Raw genomic sequence first — 23,559 nt, 5'->3', positions numbered from 1 at the left:
AACCCATCAAACTTTGAAATGTTTCAATTTAAAGATCAGATTTTGCTTTTGTTGTGTTTTGTTTCGCTGTCCTCTTGATTAATTTAAACTTCTCAATGAAATTTTACCCAATGTCAATATGTAGAGTGGTAGTCATCACCAGAATATTATTTTCTAGTTGGCAAACTAGATTAATTTTGGAGATGCTAAGAAGTTATGTCCAGATAGCTGCATACAGTGCATATATGTACATACATGCTGTACAGTATAAGACCATCTAGAAAGGCCACAGTCCCTTGAGATGATCTCATCCCACATCCTCACCTTGGAGGCCAGGCACAGTCTCACTAGTACAACTGAAAAAAAAAACCAACGCATGGTGAGTCCCTGGACCCAGCAGGAAAACAGTGTGGAGCAGTGTGGAGAAAAGACACGTCACCATTTGGCTGCAGCTGCAATAACTGAAGAACCACTAGCCCAACCAAGCTGGCTTCCTCTCCTGCTCGCTCTGCTGGATGGTGCTGGCCCCTCAGATTCTCTGAGTTCACTGCTCAGGTGAGCACTTTCTGATCCCTTCTTGTGAAAATAAGCCAAGATACCAAACACCTATTACCTGAACTATTTGAGTTTGGTTTGAAGGACCCGAGTTGCAAAGTACTTACCCAGGCAGTTTCCCAGCAAATCTTAAGGGCAGCAGGGAGTAATAATAAGCACCAGTGAGCACGATCTTTCCCAACTTCACAACTTCAGCTAGAACTTTCTAGAATTAGAGATTTTATCCATGAAAGGAGAAGTAATTTTATATAAGTAATGAATTTAATTGCAGCTATTTGCTCTAAGTACAGTGCCAATAGTTTTCCTTCTTCAGAGACCTGCAATGCTAAAATGGACTGGGGCACAATTCTGTTCCTATTGAAGCTTTGCCACTTCTTCCTCTTTAGTCAGAAGAGTTTTCTCCCTATTATAACAGTGTCAACATGCATTCAGAGACCTACTGTGTACTATATTATTTGCATAACTAGTATGTACAATACTATTGTATTATATTACTCTATTATTGTATTGTGTGTATACTATTACATTGTATTATGCAGCCTTTTTTTTCCTCTTTTTTTTTTTCTTTTTTTTTTCTGTGCTTTACCTGCTACTTTCACTGCACTGAAGAGGGATAATCAGCAGCAATTATTCTCTTTTACAGAGAAAGCAATAGCTTTGTTGGATTTATAGGGCATAAGGTGGATTAAAAATGCTACCATCGAAAAAGAAAGAAAAATCATTTAAATTATAAATCATTTAAATTATTATTTATTATGTGCATACCAAGTTAATACTATGGTACACACAGTAAATGGGAGTTATCTACCTCTTCTTGCATGAAGAGTTACAAATCCTTGTGCCTCCTGAGGGATGGGACTGCTCTCAGCCCCCACTAAGTAGTTATTGCACAGTGAATTCTTGTTATTTCTTCTCTCTTTATGGATTTTCTCACAGGCCCATATCATTGTTCTCATTTTCTGCATTTGAGAAGGTGGACTATTTTTCTACATGAATGTAGCTAAGAAATACAGAGGAACATCTTATCCTGAACTATTTGAAGACTGTCTAAACAACAGCTCTATCATCTCAAAATAGCTCATTGATCTGTTAAAGGATGAGGCAGGGAGGATGGAGAATCAACCCCAACACACTAGCACTAGAAATCCATAACTGAACCTTAGCAATCAATGTTCTCTTTCATCTGTCACTTATTGATGGAAGTGCCAGAGACGGATCCAGTCTGTAGTTAGTACACACTATAATATATCTAGAAAGGAGAACTGTAAGAATTTTCTGGAATCCCCAAGCATCAGCACCTAAGGAGGGGCTTGCAGGCACCAATAGGATCAATGAAAGGAATCAGTGTATAGGTACCATACCTCACTGCTTGGTGAGCCACAATGCAAAGACTGCTGTAAGTGTTTTGCTTGTAAACTTATTCATCTGTTCATTTTAATAAGTGTTATAACTGTTAAGTAAGTGCTTTATCAAATATTTTTAAACCATAAAATTATTATTTTTTTAAATAAAAGAAACAAGTGGGGGAAAAGTGAAAAACAACTCGATGTCTGTGAAGCTGCCAAGTAAACTTTGCTGGTTAAGGAAGCTGCCCAAATATGTTTTTTTGTTGTTGGTGGTGGTTTTTTTCCTTCTTACCTTATAACGAATTAGTTGCTTTGCATAGGCTTGTTTCTCTTTATGTTTTCAGTGTCAGTGTATGTTTTCCAAGCTCTTAAAAAAAAAAAAAATGTCAACTGCACAGCTAGAGACTAAGTATATCTTTAAGTGACCCTGGCTGCCTACCCCCTTTCTTACGTGTTAAGCTGAAGCATTATTCTGAGTTGGCTATTAGCCACACTGCCTTCACAAACCACTCAGAATTTATTTGTCAGATATTCCTCAGTGTTAAATGGTATAAAGTACATCACATTGTTTGTGAAGAAATCTCACCTTTATGATCCCTTTCATTTCTGCCTAATTGTCTAAGCTTGCTGTGCCTAGAGGGGGAAATTTTCCATTACTGCTGAAAAGATAAATGGTACAAAGCAAAATGAACCTGGCTCATTACAACCTGAAAAAAAAAGCAAAAAAAAAAAAAGCAAATTGGTCTTCAGAAATGATATAATAGAGCTGACACTTTTAATAGTCTGGAGTTCAAATGTGGCATTTCATATAAAGTTTTTTCATAAAGTATAATACAAACAATTACAGATGCTGGCAATAATGAATGGTACTAGATTTTCTTTTACTAGCTTTACTCTGTAAGTTGCAGGGGGAGGAAAATGCTTTTAACAATACTCAGTTTAATGAGGAGAGAAAGGTTACATTTAAAGAAATATAACATTAATTTCAGTGTGTTTCTAGTCTTAATCTCTATAATAACTGCACTAATGTCTTTTGATCTACTATGAAAGTGCATAAATTTCTTTGAATGGTGAAAGCCAGACAGCTCATTTGATGCTTTAAACATCTGGTGAGCTTTGGAGGACAGGGCCAAAAAGCAATTGATTTCTCAGTATAAAACACAGTTCATACTAATGCCCAATTTCTTACTTGTGATTCAGTTAGATCAGTTAATTCTAAACATATTTTCATTAAGTGTACTATGCATTATTAATGTTTAACAGGTAAGTATTGATTTGATGGGATACTGACATCACATGTTCATATCTGAGAGTGGAGGATTTTGAGCATCCATAAAGCATAGCTATGGATCATCTGATTGAGGTAATAGATGTTAATCCCATATACTGTATATCCATATTGGGGAAAAAAAAAAAAAAGAAAGAAAAAAAAAGAAAAGAGAGAGAAAGAGAGTGAAAGATTATCTATTCTCTATCACATAATGCACTTAGGTGTATTGTTCCAGACCAATAGAGAAAAGCTTATAAATATGTTAAAAAACATGTATATTGCTGTCAACCTATATACCAGTTCAGGAAATCCCCTAACCGTTTACATAAGCTGTTTTGACTTCAGTGGGATTTAAACCCTATTTTAGAAAGGCTTTTAAGGCAGTGCTGAACAAAGGGCATGAATTGTAGATATAAGATTAAGATCATTTTTGATATTTCTGACAGTTTAATTCCATATACTCACAGATCTGCATCTGACAGTAATTTTTTACCACCTTCATTTTCAAAAAAAAAAAAAGGAAAAAGAAAAGAAAACATTGTTTGCCCCTCATTTGCATATTTGCATACAGTCAAACTGTTGTGTTCTCAGGGAAGATCAGGTTCATAGATCGACATTTCTCATGAACACTTGGATTATACTGATTAGCACATTTTCAGCTCTTTGGAGAATGCCTGCATTGACATGTAGGCTGAGGAAAGCTGAATACTTTGCAGGTAGTACCTAAACAGAATGCAGTCAAAGGAAAACAATAATAATAATTCACAGATATTCAATTATTGCCTAACACAACATTACACACATTTTTATGGTTACTTATAACCAGAACAACACAAGCTCATTAGCAATGGGAGAAGTATTTTAAATTATTTTTTTCAAAATGATTAATACTATTTTTCTAATCTTATTGAGGTCAAATGTGTGTGTGTGCATGTATATGAACTAAAAAAAAAAAGAAAAAAAAGAGTTCTGTACAAATAAACTTGTGCATGTCACCTCGCTTATTCAATTCCCCCCCTTTCCTACAAGCAACCTCTGTGGAGTACGAGGAACAAGGTCATACCCACTGAGTTGTAAAAACACTTTTTGCAATCCTTCTATTTACATAGCTCTAATGCAAAGAGGAAGGAGGTCCTGGGGACTGTGAGTCTATTTCTGCTTTCATGTCATGTCAGGAATCCAGACAAGGCATTCTTGGAGCTGCCTAGTGATGCTGGATGCTCTTTTCCTTTCTCTTATTCTCAATTTCTAATCTTTGACCTTAATTTTCTTTCTTTTTTTTTATTATTTTTTTTTCTGCCAAAGAATTGCAGGTTTTTTTTTGTTTTTTTTTTTTGTTTGTTTGTTTGTTTGTTTTTTGTTGGTTTTGTTTTTGTTTTTCAAATTTCTGCATCCCTTCTACTTTCAAGCAGACGTTCAGTTTTCTAGGATTAGCTTTAACATTGTCTTACAGGTAGTTTTGGATTCAGAGGGAAGCAAGGAGGGAGGACCTCCAGCTCAATGCCCTGGAATTTGTGAGAGCAAACTTTGCCCTCTTCAGGGATCTGCTTGGTAGAGTACCATGGGACAAGGCCCTGGAAGGAAGAGGGGCCTGAGAAAGCCAGTTAATATTTAAGGATCACCTCCTCCAAACTCAGGAACAATGTATCCCAACAAAGAAATCAGGCAAAAATGCCAGGAGGCCTGCATGGATGAATATGGAGCTCCTGGACAAACTCAAACAGAAAAAGGGGGCCTACAGAGGATGGAAGGAAGGACAGATAGCCTGGGAGAGATACAGAGACATTGTCCAAGCAGCCACATGTCAGGTTAGGAAAGACAAAGCCATGTTAGAATTAAATTTGCCCAGGGACATAAAGGGCAACAATAAAGGCTTCTGTATGTACTTCTGTGTTAAAAGGAGGACTAGGGAAATGGTGGACCCTCTCCAGAAGGAAACAGGAGATGTATTCAATGACTTTTTGCCTCAGTCTTCACCAGCAAGAGCTCTAGCCACATAGCTTGGGCCACAGGAGGCAAAGGCAGGGACTGGGAAAATGATGAACTTCCCACTGTAAGAGAAGATCAGGTTTGAGACCAGTTAAGGGACCTGAAGTTGAGCAAGTACATGGGACCCGATAAGATACATCTGTGGGCCCTGAGGGAACTGACAGATGTAGTTGCTAAGCCACTATCCATTATATTTGAGAGGTCATGGCAAGCCATTGAAATTCCCACTGACTGGAAGAGGGTAAATATAACCCCCATTTTTAAAAGGGAAAAATTAAGACCGAGGGAATCACAGGCCAGTCAGTCTTGCCTCTGTGCCTGGCAAGATCATGGAGCAGATTCTCCTGGAAAATATGCTAAGGCACTTGGAAAATAAGGAAGTGATTGGTGACTGCCAACATGGCTTCACTAAAGGCAGTTCATGCCTGACAAATCTGGTGGCCTTCTACAATGGGGTTACAGCATTGGTGGATAGGGGAAGAGAAACTGATGTCATCTACCTGAACTTGTACAAAATATTTGACACTGTCCCCCATGATATCCTTGTCTGTAAATTGGAGAGACATGGATTTGCTGGATGGACCACTTGGTGGGTAAGGAATTGGCTGGATGGTCACACTCAATAGTGTTGTGGTCAACAGCTCAATGTCCGGGTGGAGATGAGTAACAAGTGGTGTTCCTCTGGGGTCAGTACTGGGACCAGAACTGTTTAACATCTTTGTTGGTGACATGGACAGTGGGATTGAGTGAATCCTCAGCAAGTTTGCTGATGACACCAAGCTGTGTGGTGTGGTCGACATGCTGGAAGGTGGGGGTGCCATCCACAGGGACCTGGACAGGCTTGAGAGGTGGGAAAACCTCATGAGGTTCAACAAGGCCAAATGCAAAGTCCTGCATCTGGGCTGGGGCAATCCCAAGCACAAATACAGGCTGTGTGGAGAATGGATACCCTGATGATACTTCTCATCAGGATCCCTGATGAGAAGGACCTGGGGTTGCTGGATGAGAAGCTCATCATGAGCCAGCAGTGTGTACTTGCAGAACAAAAGCCAACCATATCCTGGGCTACACCAAAAGCTGTGTGGCCAGCAGATCGAGGGAGGTGGTTCTCCCTCTGCTCTTGTGAGACCCCACCTGGAGTGCTATGTTCAGCTCTGGCGCTCCAGCACAAGAAGGACATGGATGTATTAGAGAGAGTCCAGAGGAGGGCCACAAAGATGATCACAGGGCTAGAACACCCCTCCTATGAAGACAGGCTGAGGATTGTTCAGCCTGGAGAAGAGAAAGCTCTGGAGAGACCTTATAGCTGCCTTCCAGTACCTAAAGGGGGCTACAGGAAAGCTGGGGAGGGACTCTTTGTCAGGGAGTGTAGTGATAGGACAAAGGTTAGTGGCTTTAAACCAAAAGAGGGTAGCTTTAGATTAGATATTAGAGAGAAATTATTTCTTATGCAGGTGGCGAGGCACTGGAATAGGTTGCCCAAAGAAGTTGTGGCTGCCCCATCCCTGGAACATGGATATCATAGATATCTCAGGAGAGATCTGTACATATGTGTGCACATCTGAGCTCCCTCTAATACTCCTGGTAGGCTGGACATGAGCCAGCTCTGGGCAGGACAATATAGCATTGTTAGCACTCTATTGTGCCTAAATCCTAAATCCTCCTGAGAGGCACTGTATAAGTAGTGCAGGATCACTGAATGCCCTGCTAATACAGCTCTCCAGTTTTTAGTTCAAAGCTTGCTCACTGCAGCCAAAGTTGTTGTGTACACCTCAGCTTTTCCATCTATACCTGTCCTAAGTGTTCACGCAGTGTCACTGGTAAGTTTTGCACACTCCACTTTGGACACCGTACTGCAGGCAGCTGCAGTGGTATCAGACCTAACTAGTTTATGGCTGCCTAAGGTATAACTGCAGGATGGCAATCACACCTTTGGATTTCAGTGTAAACATGCCCTGTGCTGACAGCAGTGACAGAGGAGGTGGCATATGGCAAAGGCCGAGGGTATTACCTCCTCCAAACCAGCTTTTACAGTGTGTGAAACTGGCCTAAAATAAAGTTTATTTTTCAAGGTGAAAAGTATATAAAGTGAACTTTTATGCTGATTCTACAATACCTCCAGTCTTCCTTAAGGCATAGACTTCAGTTCAAATGGTTTAGTGATACTATCCATCAGAGGGTTCAGCCTTTGCAATATATTTCACAGTAGTCCCTAGGTTGGAATCAGGCACAATATATCATTTTGATATTGCTTTATAGCCTGTTGCCAGCTGTATATTTATCTTATTTATTTATTTATTGGGAGAGAATGTGTGAAATTTCTATTAATGAATAATATATGGAATGTAGCAAATAGAAAGTAAAAGAAACGGGCATATTGGTGAAAAGAAAATCATCAAAGTAGTCACCTACAAGTGCCAAAATTAGCTGTCAATCTTAACTCCAGATAACTTCAGGCTAAGTGTGAAAGTTAGAAATTGCTCATACACTTATTGCTATTCCTAAGGTTGGAATCGTTACTAATACTCGGGGCAGGGAAACTGCTTGCCATTTCCATAACCTACAGGATCAATGATCTGCATGACAGACTCTCATTTTTCTTTTTGAAATTTAAATCCTTAGCCGTATAAATACTACAGTCAATGTTGTGCGGGTACATCTGACCCAGTTTTATATTATCCTGTTAAGGGACTGGTAGTAGGCCAGCTTTAGTAGGTTAGATCTCTATGTGCACTATGAAGCCTACAGCAGAAACAAGTTAAGTTAGCAAGAAACCTGGTCCACATTAAAGTCACACGATGTACCTTTTCCAGGACACTGCTGGAACAGAAATTTTGCTAGAATAAATGTAACTTGGATGTGCATATAATCCACTGTTCTCCAAACTGTGGTATAGATATACTCCAGAAAGAATCAAGTATCGGATCGAACAATTACTGAACAATTTTCTGACTTGGTAAAACCTTGAGCAACACATTAAGCAAGTAAGACCATTGACAAAAACAAGAGTAGGATGGGATGTAAGCAGTGTGTGGAATCAGACCTACCTTGCTGTGGATCTATGGAACAGCAAGCTTACTAGAGCTTCTAGATAAAGCATGAAGGGTTCTTGGCCAATGCTTTTATCTCCTCTGATACCATATGAAGATGAAGAAACACACAGAGCCACCTAGCAAGAATCTCTTGTTAATAGCTAAATATGGGTAAGTTTGGCAGATCCTCATAGATCAAACTCCAGAGGCTTCCCAGGAACTTTCTTAAGTAACCTGATCAAATGAAATTTGATAAAAAACTAAGATTATAACTAAGCGGTAAAGAATTCCTTTCTCTCTGTCTGGTTTGAATCACTGTGGGAAATTTTTTCTAGGAAGTATAATTTAGCTTTGGTCTGTATTCATGTCTGTGAATAGAGGGTATCACTGATTTCCTGCAGACCCATTCAAGCATCCCTATTATCTTTGCCTCTTCTTCTTTCTCTTTGAGTTAGCATCTTGGAGAGGAGGCCAGAGAAGTGGATGTTCACATGATACAAATGGGATGAAGTGAAACTATGTTCAGGAGAGTCACGTCTTTTGGGAGAGCAACTTCTCAGAGCTTAAACTGGGCTTTCTCTGTAAAACAACCAATATTAATGCTAGAAAAAAGTTGAATTAGTACCATTTAGTATTAAACAGATGGGAAATACCACACTTGTTTTATATTGTGATTCCATGTGGTAAATAACTCTATTACACTAATCCTAGAAATGTAATAAATTAATAAATTGTCTCAATCTCTGTGCTCAAAAAAAAAAAATAAAAATTAAATATGAATTTCATGTCTTGGTAAATATTCTTAAACAAATTATCTTAGAAAGTCACTTTTTATTTTAGCATACTAAAGTTATTGTCCCTCCATTGCCCTGTTCTTAACGGCAAGTTCCATCCATCTAAAAATGTCATATGAAGAAGAATTCTTCTCTGCCAGTATTAATAACAAGGAAATCTAGAGGGTTCTTTTCTTCCCAGAACAGCAACGTGTTCTGAAAGCTGAGATGTGAGGTAATCTCAAATGGAATGTTCTTTTACAAATTAGATTTTTTTTTCTCTTGTAAAATCTCCTGATAGAGTGTTTCTGATGATGAAAGATGAAGGTAAGTAGTAAAACTGACTGATTTTATTTTCTTGCCAAACAATAAATTCCCTGTATTTCTGTTCTGTTTCAGTTGACCTGAAAGCTTCATCAAATGGTTTCTATTTTGGAGGGCTGGTGGGGGAGGAATTCTGGATTCATGCAAGAGGCTACCTCTTTTCTCAAATGGGGATATTGCTATTGGGAGTACTCAGGGATGCTCAGGTCCATATTTCCCTCAGAAGATAAAGAATCTATGTCCAGTTCTGTTCTCTACTCAAAGCATTTGAACCTTCATTGTCTAGTCATGTGCCAAACCCATCATTCTTTAGAGCATTTGGGATACTTTAAAACTTTTGGACAGCTTTGTTCTACTTTGCATAAAACACAAATGACTGTGAGTGAAAAATAGTGGTTGAAGAGCTTTGTGTTGGGAATAGTCACCCAAGACGGGTGAGAACTTCCTGACAGCCTGTGTCCCACTGAACAGCCTGACTGCAAAGCTACGGTGTCACAACCCTTCTAGCTGAATAAGTATTTAATTATCCTTTGCAAAATGGAACAGTTCCAGCAGAAGGATCTGCTTCAAGCCCAGAGCATTTAGCATGCAAAAAACATATGTCTGTGTTTCCTCAGGGGAGGGAGGACACTTCAGGCAAGGTGGGGAAAAAAATAATAAGTTCTTACTTAGGAGTGTGTTCTCAGGTTTCCACACTGAGAAAGGAGGGCAACATCGCTACTTCTTTGACCTGGCCTTCCATTTTATTTGCTTCTTCTTTCTAATCAAGAAACACTTCCATATTGAACTATATGACTTTGCTTGCTGTGGTGTAAAGCAAATCAACAGATTTTAAATGTGTTTTTACCTGGACTGATTTTAAAATAATATTTCCATCTGGCTGCTGAATTAAGAATTAGTTATTCCCACAGTCCTAATCAACAGAAAGGCAGATATAAACAAACTAAAATGACTGAACTTCACTATTTTAAGAATAACAGTAAAAATCATAAAATAGTTTGTTCCAGCATCTGGTTTTTTCCTTTCTATGTACACGCTCTCCATGTCTCTTCTAGTTTTCAATCATCTATCAACTTCTCCAGTCACACCTATTCAAATACTGTATGTATATATTTTATGCGCATTTTTTTTTTAAATTAATGCAACCCTAACATAGTTACATATTGCTACCTTCTATTTCAGTTAAGTTTTATCTTGTCTTATCTGAGATAGTAGTTTTGCCCTCTTCATTTATTTTACAGAAAGCTTTAATTCTGGCTTTATTCTGAAGTGTCACAATGGCACAGTTTTTTGGCATAGATAAATGTGAGTAAAACTGTGCTGAATCAGGCTCTCAGCGAGGACGACTCCTGCAAAACTAGAGCTGCAGCCAATGTCACAACACACTTCAGAACAGGCAAGTGGGAAAAAGTAATCTCAAAAACAGGAGTAAGAGGGATGTGAAGATTATGACTGTTCTACAAAAGGGGATAGTGACACTGTCCCAAGGGAAAACCCGGCTCCATGAAGAAAATGGCAAAATTAATTTCTGCTTGTCCATATAGAGTATTCACAGGGAGAAGTGTGGGTCCACTGGAGTTTTTTTGTTGTTGTTGTTTTACATAGATATGAATTATGTTTATTACTCTTCAAATACTTCTATATCTTACATATTCTTTGACACTGCAAAACAAACAAACAAAAAAATGTGGATGCATTAACAGGAAACAACCAGATGTCATCCATGTTTCTCTCATATTTCTCCACTTCTATAATAGTTAATGTGTTTAATGTATCCACACCACACTGAGAGCCATGAAAATTAAAGCCTGTTACACATGAAATAGCGTACCAGATCTTGTATTACACAGTCCTTATGAAGAAAGTTCATCCAGATAAAAGCTAGCAAAATTTGATCCGAAGCTGGTTCCCCAAGGGAACCAGCACTGTGAGTTTTCCATGCCAATGTCCCTCAGCCTTTCTTGCCATGGAGAGGCAGGACTAGCTCATTCATATACAATAGTAAGCATATTCATTTTTTCATAATATAGACTGGCTTGAAACTGCTGCTCTTTTCAGAAAACTTGAGGTGTTACTAACTCCTCAATGCACTTGAATGCACTCCAGCCACAACTTTTCCTGCCCTGGCTTCCCCCCTGAGGTTAGAGATGGTCACATAAAATTACAAAGCTGATTTAATGCACACTATGTATTATCTTATATCATGCAAAATCTCAGCTGGCAACTTCAGCAGCTTTACATTTCCAGAGAAGTACAGAGGGACCTTATCGTGGCTGATAAACAGCATCCACCAGTAACTGAGGAAAGCATCAGAAAAGAATTTTTGATGTTTAGTGTAGAAAAGATGGATCACATTTTCAAGACCACAGTCACCGAAAGGAATTGTTACAGTTTTTACCTCAAGTAATTGTAAATTTAGATAAGTTTGTATATTTGTATATTTATCCTAGTTACACTATTTGTGTAACCTGTAGGTCAGTTTGAACTTTAACAGAAATAAAAAGCAAGAAAGAACAGCTTTCCTTATTTCTTGGAGAGCTCTAGTCTCCTGCACAGCTCTAGTCTCTGTAACTAAAGTCTCCTACAGTGCCATGTGATCAGTGGGCACATCCTTATGTTTTCTTAGCAAGCCTTAAGACTATCATAAGACAACATCCTAATAACAATGTACTCTTTGCAAAGGGCTACTTATCAACTGGGACCTTTTTTTCTCATCAATAAAGTAGAATATTTACAGTTGGAGGCCATAGCTGCTTCTTCAGGTTTTTGAAGCTCTTATCATTAATTTCCACAGGAAAGTCTCGGCTTCTTTCACTGAGTGTTGACAAGAGAAAGAGTGCTTGTTTGGCACTTCCTTTTCCAGAGGCAATAACTCTGTGATCTGCTGTCTTGAGTACATTGACCTGAATTATACATTCAGTGAGATTAGGATGAAAGCTGTAGCTGTTTTCCGAGTAAATAATTGAGCAACAAGAGGATATTCTCCATGTATGTCAGCCATGAACGACCTCCTGATTACCCCTCTGACTACAGAATATACTAGAGTGTAACAAAGCCCAACTCAGGAGTCCTAGTGTAAGATGAAAGGCTGTAGGAGTCCCTGCGTGGGCTTGTCAACATCACAGGAGTGACTTAATCACAAAAGGCTTCTTTATAAGAATTAGATGAAACATGAAAACTAGGTCCAATTTCATCTCAGAGGACACCTGCCCATTGTTCATTTTTTTTGGCTGTCTTAACCTCCAACATAGAACAAGCATCCTGGGTTAGAAATTATGATGAGAAGGCTCACAGCATGTTGGGAACATCCTGCATTTGGACTGAGAGATAGCAATATTGTCTACTCATGTAAATTGTTATAGAAAATGAAGAGAGTACCAATTATCTTCATCACCAGTAATCCTCTACAGAACTCAAGAGTATGTATGGCAGGGGAAAAGACTAGGCATGTGCTTAGTAATGTTGTACCAATAAATCATTAGATTAGAAGCAAAAGTGGTGTTTGTTTTGTTTTGTTTTGTTTTGTTTTGTTTAGAGGGGAATTAACACAATAAAATTATGACGTACATATCTTAATTTTTGCTTCATTTTAGGAAACCCTGATACATTTTTTAAAGGAAGAGCCCCAAAGTCATCTTGGAGCTTGTAGAAGAACAGAAGAATAGTATTTTAAAATTTTACTTGGCATAGTCATTACTGTTTGGGGGTTTTGAAGGTTGCAAATAGCATAACTGAAGACACACTGCTAAGCACTCAGGATATATGGATTCAACACTGGCCTTAGTGCAATTTCTGCACTAATTAATACCTCCTCAAAACTACCTCTGGAGTATCAGCACTGGAAGAGAAGGTTATGCAGAGTTCCTGAGGGTGATGTTTGCTGAACTGTCTGTAGACCAAGAGGTAAGAAGACCACACCATCACCTTGCAAACTGTTAATTAGACCTCTTGAGGAAGCCAGTTTCTTAACTTGGGCTCAGTCCTGTGCTACGCACCTGTGTTGCTAGGGCAAACGTGAGCTACTGATGTTCACGTATAGTATTGTAGAATGCACTACTGTACTTGTTTGAGTTTTTGCCTGCTTGAAGGTCTTTTCATCATGTTCCACAATGTAAAGTGAATATGTTCAGAGATGCCCATGATTTAAAGTAGGGTTGGCAATGCTTATCTTCCTGAAGAAAGTGCTTTGGGATGTATTGGTGAAACAGACCATGTGGCAGTAAAAAACACATAGAAGTTATTATTGCAGGAAATACTATAGTCAGAAATTGTCGTGTTGTGGGGGGAGAAAACACTTTGTTGGTTTGAGACTGAGAGTATTTTATTATAGCCATGGTAAAAATAAACATAAATATCAGTTTCACTTTTTTTTTTTTTTTCCCCTCATTCTTGAAGTCACCAGAGAGATTCAGCTTATATTTGAAGTTACTCAGTACTCGTGAAGATTTGAATGAATCTAGTCCATCTCACTTCCATGGTACCTTGCTGCTTAGAACCTAATTTCATTCTCCAGGATGATTTTCTGATAAATTTTACCCATTTGCTAAACTGTTTTAACTGACAATCTTTTAGCTGAAATATGCAATGTTGACTTTGCAGCTTTGATTCCAATGATATTATTGCTATTATATCTATTAGGTTGGTACATTGGATTACTCAGATGTTTACTTGGTTATTCAGTATTGAGACTGATTAAGTCATTAATGTATGTGTAGTAGAGAGGTAAAATGAGCTTTTATGATATCTTCTAGCCACTTGACACATGTAGAAGCATAGTCTTAGGCAACAGGTTGAGGACTTTGACATCAAAGTTCTAGCAAATCTTGTTGTGGCAGTTTAAGACATCACCTTTTCCTTCTGTCTCTGTTGAATTCTGCCCTTAGAAAAGTCAGAAAAAGATAAAACGGTCCCCAGTCACTCCAGCTGACAATTCGTCATGCAGAGCACATCCACCTCCATGAGAACTTAGTTTAAAAAAATGAACTTTGTCCTGGAGGCCAGCAATTCTAGTAGTAATCTCCAGCAAAAGAAGGGGAAGTGTTTTGCATGTAATGATATTTCACATCTCTCAATATGTTTTGTCACATTTCACCTGCCAGAGCCCCTTAAACCTTTTTGTGGCAAACCTGGACAATATTAACACCCATAAAATATTGAGTGAAACTCTTAAAATACTAACAATATTTTCCAAATCCAACTTTTCATGTTTATGCAATATTTGTTTCTCTCCCATTACAAGAAAAAAACATATAAAATATTCCCATACAATTCTGAGTGCCTGGTTATTGGTTTAAATAATACAATACTACTCACTGTGGGGCACTGTAAACCTCTGAAGTCAGACAATGCCTAAACATGTTAACAATGGATAGTAAAATTTTCCTTTATTCTTTTTCTTTTGAGGCTGTGCATAAATTTGCAATGCAATTAACCATTAGAAAGTTGGAAGATTAGGGAAGTCCATTGTGAAAATTAATCTCTTCTATGGTGTTGAAGCACCTCAGGGATAAGTACTTTTAATAGTATCTTATGACATTGACTGGTGTTACTAACATTAAAGCGCTCTATAGATATTTTTTGCCATTGACATTTGTCAAAGACTCAGGCTTTCTATCACAAACACAAAAACTGAAAATGGGCCTGTTGTAGCTTGCTGTAAGACAAGTATCAGCTGTCTGCAGGAAACCGACTGTGTGGTTTCAGTAGTGGGGAGGAGGGATGTCAAGGGTGTGCAGGAGAAGGATAAGTTCTTAGAAACTCAATAAATAAATAAATAAATAAATAAATAAAGGTATATAAAGAAATACTGTAATAAATGGGAATACAGAAAGAAAGGAAAAGAACAACCCAGCAGGGCACAGATACAAACCCAAGCACATATTTTAGACAAAATCTGACAGAAAAGAGAATACAAATGTGCCAAAATGAATATATTGCAGCAGAATGCCAGTTTTAGTCTGCCCATTCATCACTACAAATGATTTCATATCCTGTTGTTAAAAAAAAAATAAAATAGTAATAATGCTTTGTCAGTTCAGTGATATTCCTCAGGAGAAAACATTGCACTGGAGACAAGAGAAGGCTGAATAACCAAAACACAGGACACAGGTGACATTTACAAAGCACCTCTCCTGTGCGCTGGGGTACACAACAAAGTGCAGAGGAAACCCCTCTCCAAAAAAGTAGCTCATAACTCCCTCTAAGGGCTTTCCAGAAAAGAAGGCTCTGAATACAGAAAGAGATGGGTCCATAAATGTTGTCTTGTCTTGCTCAGTCTAAACCTACATTGCCTAGGTCTGCTATCTCTTCAGTTGTGGACACATTACACACTCCGTCTCTCCCTCATTCCCCTTTAGATCTCATTGTTTCCTGCCGTCTTTCAGATGAGTTGCTGATGTGATTGATGGCTTACACAGATCATGAGCTTACCTAAGTTAAAATCCTAGCATAGGTTAACAAGCAATCAGGCAAGTGTCTAAAGAGAGCCTACAGGAAAGATGAGGAGGGACTCTTTATCAAGGAGTGTAGTAATAGGATGAGGGGTAACTGTTCTTAGTTAAAAGAGGGTAAATTTAGATTACATATTCAGGAGAAATCCTTTTCTATGAGGGTGGTGAAGCACTGGAACAGGTTGCCCAGAAAAGCTGTGGTTGCCCCATCCCTGGAGGTGTTCAAGGCCAGGTTGGATGGGGCTTTGAACAACCTGGTCTAGTGGTAGGAGTTGGAACTGGATGATCTTTCCACCTCCAGTTCCAAGGTCCCTTCCAACCCAAAATGTCCTGTGATTCTATGAACACATTATAAGAAAGGGCTTTCAAAAGAGCTTTCCAAATTTACTCAAATTCTTGGACAAATGTTTGACCAGCTCTGATTTTAGGTATGACCCTTAGTGCAACAGGTGACATTAAGATGAGAACAGGAATAGGAAAGGAACATTTCTCATCCATGCAACTTTGTCTTAGGTAGCTGAATAACTTTTACTTTGTTTGGCTCACCCAGGGCACTGTGATTTCTATTTGCCTCAGGAAACTCTGTAGTCTTGTTAGGTTGTACACTAGTCCAAGCCTCTTTGTTATGTTCTTGTTTTCAGTTATCTTACAAATCAAAAAAAGAAGCATTCCCTACTGTGAGATCTCTTCAGTATTTGTTTGCTTAAGGCTTGCAACAAGTCCTGGCTGAAATGTATTAGTTGAAGTTAAAGTCCCAAGAAAGACTGGAGTCTTCGCATAAATTTACTGTTTTGTTGTTAGTGGTGGCGGTGTTGTTTGTTTTTTTTTTTCCTAAATGTGTGTCACACAGAGAAATTTTTCTTTTACTGTCTATTTTCGACATTCATTCTTTTTCCAAAATGTCAAAGCAGAGGAAGGCCTTCACGGTAAAAAGCATAGCTACATTTTGACTGATTTTAAAATGAATAATGGTGAGTATGTTTCATGTTATCTGAAAATAATATTAGAACTACTGAAAACTAGTTTTTTCTGGCTCACAAGTTTTTTTCTGATATTATATAGCAACAAAGTGCCAGGAAGACAAAGAACATCCTTCAGTTGAATTTTGCTTACTACAAAGTCACGAGTGAAAGAGGCTGAAGAAAGCAACGGCAGCCCAGCATATTGCTATATTCTACTTTCTACAACATTCACTAGAGCACTTTGAGTTTATATCACCATGTTATTCATTTTGTTGTTTGTTTGTTTTGTTTTGTTTTGCTTTGAGAACTACCTAAAATACACTGGCAGCCTAGACTGTGGGGTCATTGATTTTGCTAACCTAGCTGAGGGCTAACTTACCTCTAAGCTACAGAATTAGACTATTAAATCACAGAGCACTAAGCTCTACTGCTGGAGGTTACTTCACCTCTCACATATAAGAATTTTTTAGTTTTCGGGTCAGAAACTGTGTTGTAGTGATAACAATTATTTCTTGCTTGGAGAAGGCCCACTTCAAGGTTCTATCTTCATTGGCACTGTGCAGATATTTGGTAAGAAATCTAGTAGGTTTGCAATAAAAAACATGGGATAAAAATTCTTTTTTCTTGATCTGTAAGATTTTCTGAGATTTTGGAAATACTCTTGTCCTCTATTTGGATGAAATGTCAAAATAAAATTTAAAAAGAGTTATGATGAAAGTGGATCTATTTAGATCATCAAACATGACAATGGCTTTGAAAGTTATATTTTTATTTTGGCTTTTAGATAAGTCAGTAAATTTTCAGTTACTAATATGTTGAGGCTAAAGTCATTTTCTAGTAAACAGATGCAACAACATTCAATTGGCAAATGTCTACATGGACTTCTCAGACATTTATCAGTGTTACCCAGTTGTTTACAAATTGGGACATTTGCTAACATCAAAACTGTTTCCCAGTCACTTTGGAAAGTTAAATACTGCCTCTGTTTTAGTACACTGAACATCTGTGACTAGTTGAGACACAGCGATATATCAGACTACTACTAGCTCTTACCAAAACCATGTGTTCTTGAAATAAACATCTAGAAATTTTCCATGAGACAAACCCACACACAAACAAGAATGAAAACCATAAATTGGAAATTAGAGCATATGCATAATTTTCTAGATCACACAACCTTTTCTTTGACAGGAAATCACCTTGTTCTTTGTTGTCAATGTCATTTTCAGAATTATGCTTCATTACACTTCCTTTTCTCTATTCAATATGTAGGAATGAAAATAGAATTAAAACAAAAATTAAATGGACATGTTTCTTACAGTACTGCTTAAATAGGACATTAAACAGAAATCACAGACAGTTTCACATTACTTTAAATGTTAAGCTTCAATTCTGTTTTAAAAAACAAGTGAAACTGAAGCTGGGGCGGGGGGGAGGGATGCAGGGAAACAACACAACAAGATTCGTCTTAGCTAAACAATCTTGGAGCAGATTTCCTTAGTTTGCATGTGTCATTCCCAACTGCCACTCTTGTGCTCTGAGTTCAGAGTATGAGTAAGACTGAAACTTTCCAGAAGGTTTCTGATTTATAAATTGTACTCTGGTAAGTCAGCTGCATCCCTACTATTTCCCTGTAACGCTGCAAATTGGTCAAGTCACCTCTAGTCAGAGCCATGGCAAGGTGTTTGGACATCAAGATCACTCCTTCCCTTCTGTGCAATGACTTTCCTGAATCCCTCTTCCCAGGCATATAACTCTTTGCTTTAAATGCCTTTCCACTATCCCAGAGGCATTCTGTCCAGTCTAATTCCTACCAGGAGCTGTTGGGGCTCAGATTATCCACCCCAGCTGTAGGACAGCCTCAGCAAAATCCCCAGCACCAGTCTCACCTTGCCAACCCCACAGTGGGTCTCCAGTCCAGTCTGGTTCCACATTTTTCCCCTTTGCACTGCTAACCCTGGAGATGGGAAACCAAGTTCCCATTAAGGCCCTGACATCCCACCTGGCAGCAGGGCTGTGGCTGAGTCTGCACAAGGGAATTTAGGGTCTCTAGCATCAGTTAACAAAGCACTCATTTGAGAAAGACATTTTTTGTTGATCATTGCTATTTAAAAATCATAGCACTTGAGAATGAGTTTTCTTCACAAGAGCTAGACTCTGGATTTTTTAAACAGGCCACCTAGGGTAATCAGCACTGTAATCTTTCCTGAATAAACATTGCTTAATATCACTGAGTGTTTCAACAGCCTGTAGAGTGGGTTGGAGTTTTCAAGAAATTAAATGAGATTGATAAGCTATTTTTTTTATAGATACATAGGAGAAGAGTGGCATCTCTTGACACTTGTGATAAGAGGTAAAACCATTCCAGTTTGACAAATACCACCATGCAAACAGTAAGAGGGAATGGCATAATTTGGGGTAACTGATAACAGAGGAGATAACCTGTTAGCACTTGTAAGTTGTTCTAGTCATTAATTGCATCCTAAGTCATTAGCAACTAATAGCTCCTTAATGCCCATGAAGTTACATGGAGGTCTTAGTGCACCTTCCAGTGTTGGTGTGGTAGTCAGATAGTCCACCTTGTCTGTGGGGTTGTAGAGCACTCTGCACGAATGACACAACCCTCTGGGTTGGAGCAGGTCCTGAACACCACTGGTGGCTGAGCAGATTACCCATTCAGTTTTAGCTTCCACAGTCTTTGTCAATGTTTCATTTAACAATATTTTAGCAATCCTTTGAGAGCCATTATATCAGCACTCTTGATCTATCCAAGTGATATGTATTTCAAGAAAGATTCCTCTCCTTCCAAAACAGAAAGTTTTGTTTTCTGCAGATCTTCATCCTTGTACTGCTCACTAGATTTTACAAAATAAATTTTTCTCATACAGTACAACTGAAAATATAATCTACAACAGAATTTAGAGAACAATCCCAAGCTACCTTTTCTTTACTGTATTTAAAAGGTTAAAAAATAATTTATGTTATAAATACTTGCTTTACAGGGTTTTTCTGTAGTGTCAGCGTAAATATGTCTGAAGGGAGTTCAAAGTAGACAAACATTCTCAACTTCATACTACTTTCTTTTCTTTATGAAACAAATATTTTTGCATTTCCAACACAACAATTGAGATCTAACTCCATTTCTCTGTGAACAACTGAAATGCATTCAATTGTCCTCTTGTATTGCATTTGTGGAGCTATTGGAGAAATCTCAGAAATAATACAGGAACTGACAAGCAGAACATTTCTTTACATAAAAATAATGGATATATTCATGCTGTCCATGTTGCTGGTATTAGATGTAATTTTACTTGCTGATGGATGTCCTGGCATCTTCAGTGAAGGAAATTGTACACAGCACATATTTAGTCAGCTTTTGAAGTGTTTACGTAGTCATTGTCTTATCTCCTTGAACATCCCCAAAATATGTAAAGTAGTTGTATAGTAGGCTAGACTCCTGGCAATATGCTAAATGTTAAATTTGCAAAATTGATCTAACTTAACTGCAGTATTTTCTACATTAAAAAAAAAAAAAAAAAGTACTGGTATTAATTAAACATTTTTTTCCTTGTATTTAGTTGTCACAATTTCCTCTGTGTGTGTATGCTTATGTACATACCTGTATATTGATGGACACACATGTAGGTTCTTTGGACGTTATTTTATATCAGTTCAGTTGAAATATTTCTGATCAGTATGAGCTCTTTTGGAACCAAATCAACGAAACAAACTGTACAGTGTTTCCTGACAGCTTTAAAGTAATTTGAAAATCACACTTCAAACTGAGCAGGTGCACCTCTCTCTTGTAGATGAGCCCTGACTCAAAGGATAAGAAACACCATTTTCTGTGAAACTGGGCCCTGGGCACAAATCCTTGAAAATGTTGTCCTTAAAATTTATTCTGAAGTTCATTGTAGCTGCAGCATAATACATTTACCGACATGTTTTAGTACAGTAAATGCCTTTTGGACCGTCTCATTCCACTCTGTAATTGTTTTCAGGGGAAACCCTTACCCTCTCCTTGATTTATGCAATACAGATGGTTGGTAGAACTTGAATTTTTATTGATGCATAGTAATATCTTTCTCAGCACCCTTAAAGAAAGTGACATAATTCTTTAAGACATAATATTACACTTAGGAATTGCTCTAGAGGATCATCAATCTTTTGTGAAACTCTTCCAGCACTCTGCTAGTGTTAAATAAACCATGACTAGAAATGAAATTCAAAATAGTTTGAGTGATTTCTGCAAAACGTTCTCCATTTGCCAATTATGTTGCACTATATTTCATCCTATAAGTTATTCATTATTCTTTGCTAAAAATACAGCATTAGCAAGGGATTTTGTAAGTTCCAGAAGAATTACAGATGACCCACTTCATGAAAACCAGACATTATTTTATTAAAAATGACAAAGTTAATGAACTAAGGGATGACGATGTGGTATTGTTTATCAGTGTTGCTTTCTTGGTAAGAAAATGCATTCAAGCCCAGCTGAGAAGAGTATTTATTCAAAGACATGTTGTAAAACATTAGCCTGAGTCTTCTTAGTTGGTGCTTTATTCACACCCCATCTTGATGGCCATTAGCTCATACCAGAGTTCAAAAAGGCAAAGCCCAGAAGGAATAAATGTGATCCAAATGTTTGACTTGATATTAAAGAAGGCCATACCCATGTCGGCATTCCTTTTCACTTCTCCTAGAAATCCTTTCCTTATAACTATTCTCATCTTATTCAGCCTCCTCCCCATCCCTACTTTTCCTTTAGATTTGCCATGTTAGCTCAAAATCTGAGCTGGGACCTTTAACATATTCTGAGTTTAGCTTGCTAAAGTTTTGAAGCATTCTAGGTTATTTATTTATTTATTTATTTATTTATTGCTATTTGATTTAGCTTCAAATAATGAAAGGGATTTTGCTTTAAGTGCTACAGCATTAGGAGCTCTGACCTGAAGACAGTGATATTTCCCCACAGCCTGTGTGTACATTTTTTATTGGACTTTGAAAAGTTCTTTGCGCAAAAAGAAAGCTGAGTCAGGAGTATGTTTAAGACTCCAATATAATGTTTAACATAGAAAATACAATCGAGCCCCCAGAAAAAGATAACAAGTTAAGTGCAGTGAGAAAGCAATGATTTGAAACCGGCTTTTAGATTTTCTTTCCCACAATGTTTCCAGGCCCCACAGACAGCCTTGCCTCAGACTAATAGGGAGAACAAATTTTGATGTTGCCCATAGTTCATTGCATGCTATCTTTATTACTGTTGAAAATCAGGAAATGCTGATCTAGAAGAAGAAGGTTATGTTTTGAAATGTTTCTGGTTTATTCAGACTTCCTTAACTGCTTGATACCTCAATACTGTCTCTTTGAAACAAATATATACCAACTATGAAAGGGGATGTTTTCTGATTCTAAAGGAAAAGGTGATGTGATCCTACATAGGTATGATCATGTGTTATGCTTTGATTTCCATAGTCGCTAGATATTTTGACCCTGTCTTCCAGATGTACACAAAAATAATGAAGAAAATCTAGCTTCCTAAAATGTCTAATATGAGACAATAAATAAGAGAAAGATCAACTATGAATCTGGGGAGTTGTTTTAAAACATGGAAACAAATAACAAAGTTTATAGCAAACAAAACAAACAGTTTATTTCCACTTTTTTTTACTGGTTTGTGGCAAGTCAATTCAAAGTTTACCATGTATGTTTCAAATAGTGATTTTCCATTAACAACACATATACCAGAAAAAAGTCATAAAAACCTTTGCCCTTTAGTCCTGATTATCTAGGCAGTGATTCTCAGAATATATCTACATTTTGTATAGTGGTACATTAGTTAACATTTTAGAATAAATCCTAGTGTAATATTCTTATAGTACAGTGCTTGGTAGGTTATTGCACCTGGTGAGACCTGACTCAACTGGCAGTTTTGCCTAGCACTACATCCAGTAGACTACCATCTCAGCCAAGTCCTGAGGTGTCTTTTCACCAGACCTCTTTAAAAAAATATCATTCATACATGTGTTTGTTGACAGAGGCAGTAGTTCAAGAAAATTGACTTAACTGTCAGGGACTCAGGTCTGAGAATAATCAGACACCATTCTTCCAGAATCTTTAGGAAAGACTACTAAGAGCTTTATGGCATAATTTCACAGAGACAGTGTGTTTGAGTATGACTAGAGATTAATGTGCCCAATCTGAAGCCCTATAATTTCTTTTGACTTTCCAAAAATTTGATTCCATCATATATGAAATAATCCTAGGACAAATTGGACAAAACCCAGTTTTTAGTAAACTATATTTCAGCTGCGTATGTTTGACCAGCTCTAACAGTTTACAAAACTTATGGACATAGAAGCTATTGAAGTATTTCACTATTTAGTACTATAAATAAAACCTCTTATCCTAATTATTAAAGCACATAGGGCAGCTATCATGACATCTCTAACACTTCCTTAAAAGTCTGCTGCATTTTTGGAGCTAAAATATTACTGCAATCCCATAATGTAAGAATTGTGTGTCAGAGCACATGAAGAGCAGGTACTGGGAGTGATAGCCTTTGCTCTTACTGTGAATAACAGTGAAAGGCGTATCTCATCTGCCAGCACTGCAGAAGAGAAATTATAATAATAATCATATATTAAAATGTCTTAGAGAGAGAGAAAGAGAGAGAGGATTTGTCTTCATTAAAAGTACAAAATCAACCAATAATATATTAGCTTATTATTAATAATGGAAGAGCTCCTATTCTAAGGTATTCTCTCTTCTATGTTAAGAAACTTAAATGTTTATTTATACCATTTCCTGTTGAAGTTAACTGAGTTGAATTAAAGAGCATTCAGTATCTCTTTTTCAGGTATTGGCTTTGCTGTTGATT

The 23,559-nt window shown here is 37.6% G+C and overlaps 1 protein-coding gene and 1 long non-coding RNA gene across 2 annotated transcripts in view; both read right to left on the bottom strand.

Annotated features, from left to right (window-relative positions):
- LOC310898187 overlaps positions 1-1,554 on the bottom strand; it is a 42,673-nt gene extending 41,119 nt beyond the window's left edge. The window contains exon 1 of the long non-coding RNA XR_014583066.1: positions 642-1,554. This is a non-coding gene — a long non-coding RNA (uncharacterized lncRNA). The remainder of the gene's footprint in view (positions 1-641) is intronic.
- The window catches only part of LOC310899249 (inositol 1,4,5-trisphosphate receptor-interacting protein-like 1), a 417,910-nt gene that overhangs the window by 209,027 nt on the left and 185,324 nt on the right, over positions 1-23,559 (bottom strand). The gene's annotated exons all lie outside the window — the stretch shown is intronic.

The sequence above is a fragment of the Anser anser genome (genome assembly GCF_964211835.1).
Source record: "Anser anser genome assembly, chromosome: 4".
NCBI lineage: Eukaryota > Metazoa > Chordata > Aves > Anseriformes > Anatidae > Anser > Anser anser.
This window is presented reverse-complemented; position numbering and strand designations above follow the sequence as displayed.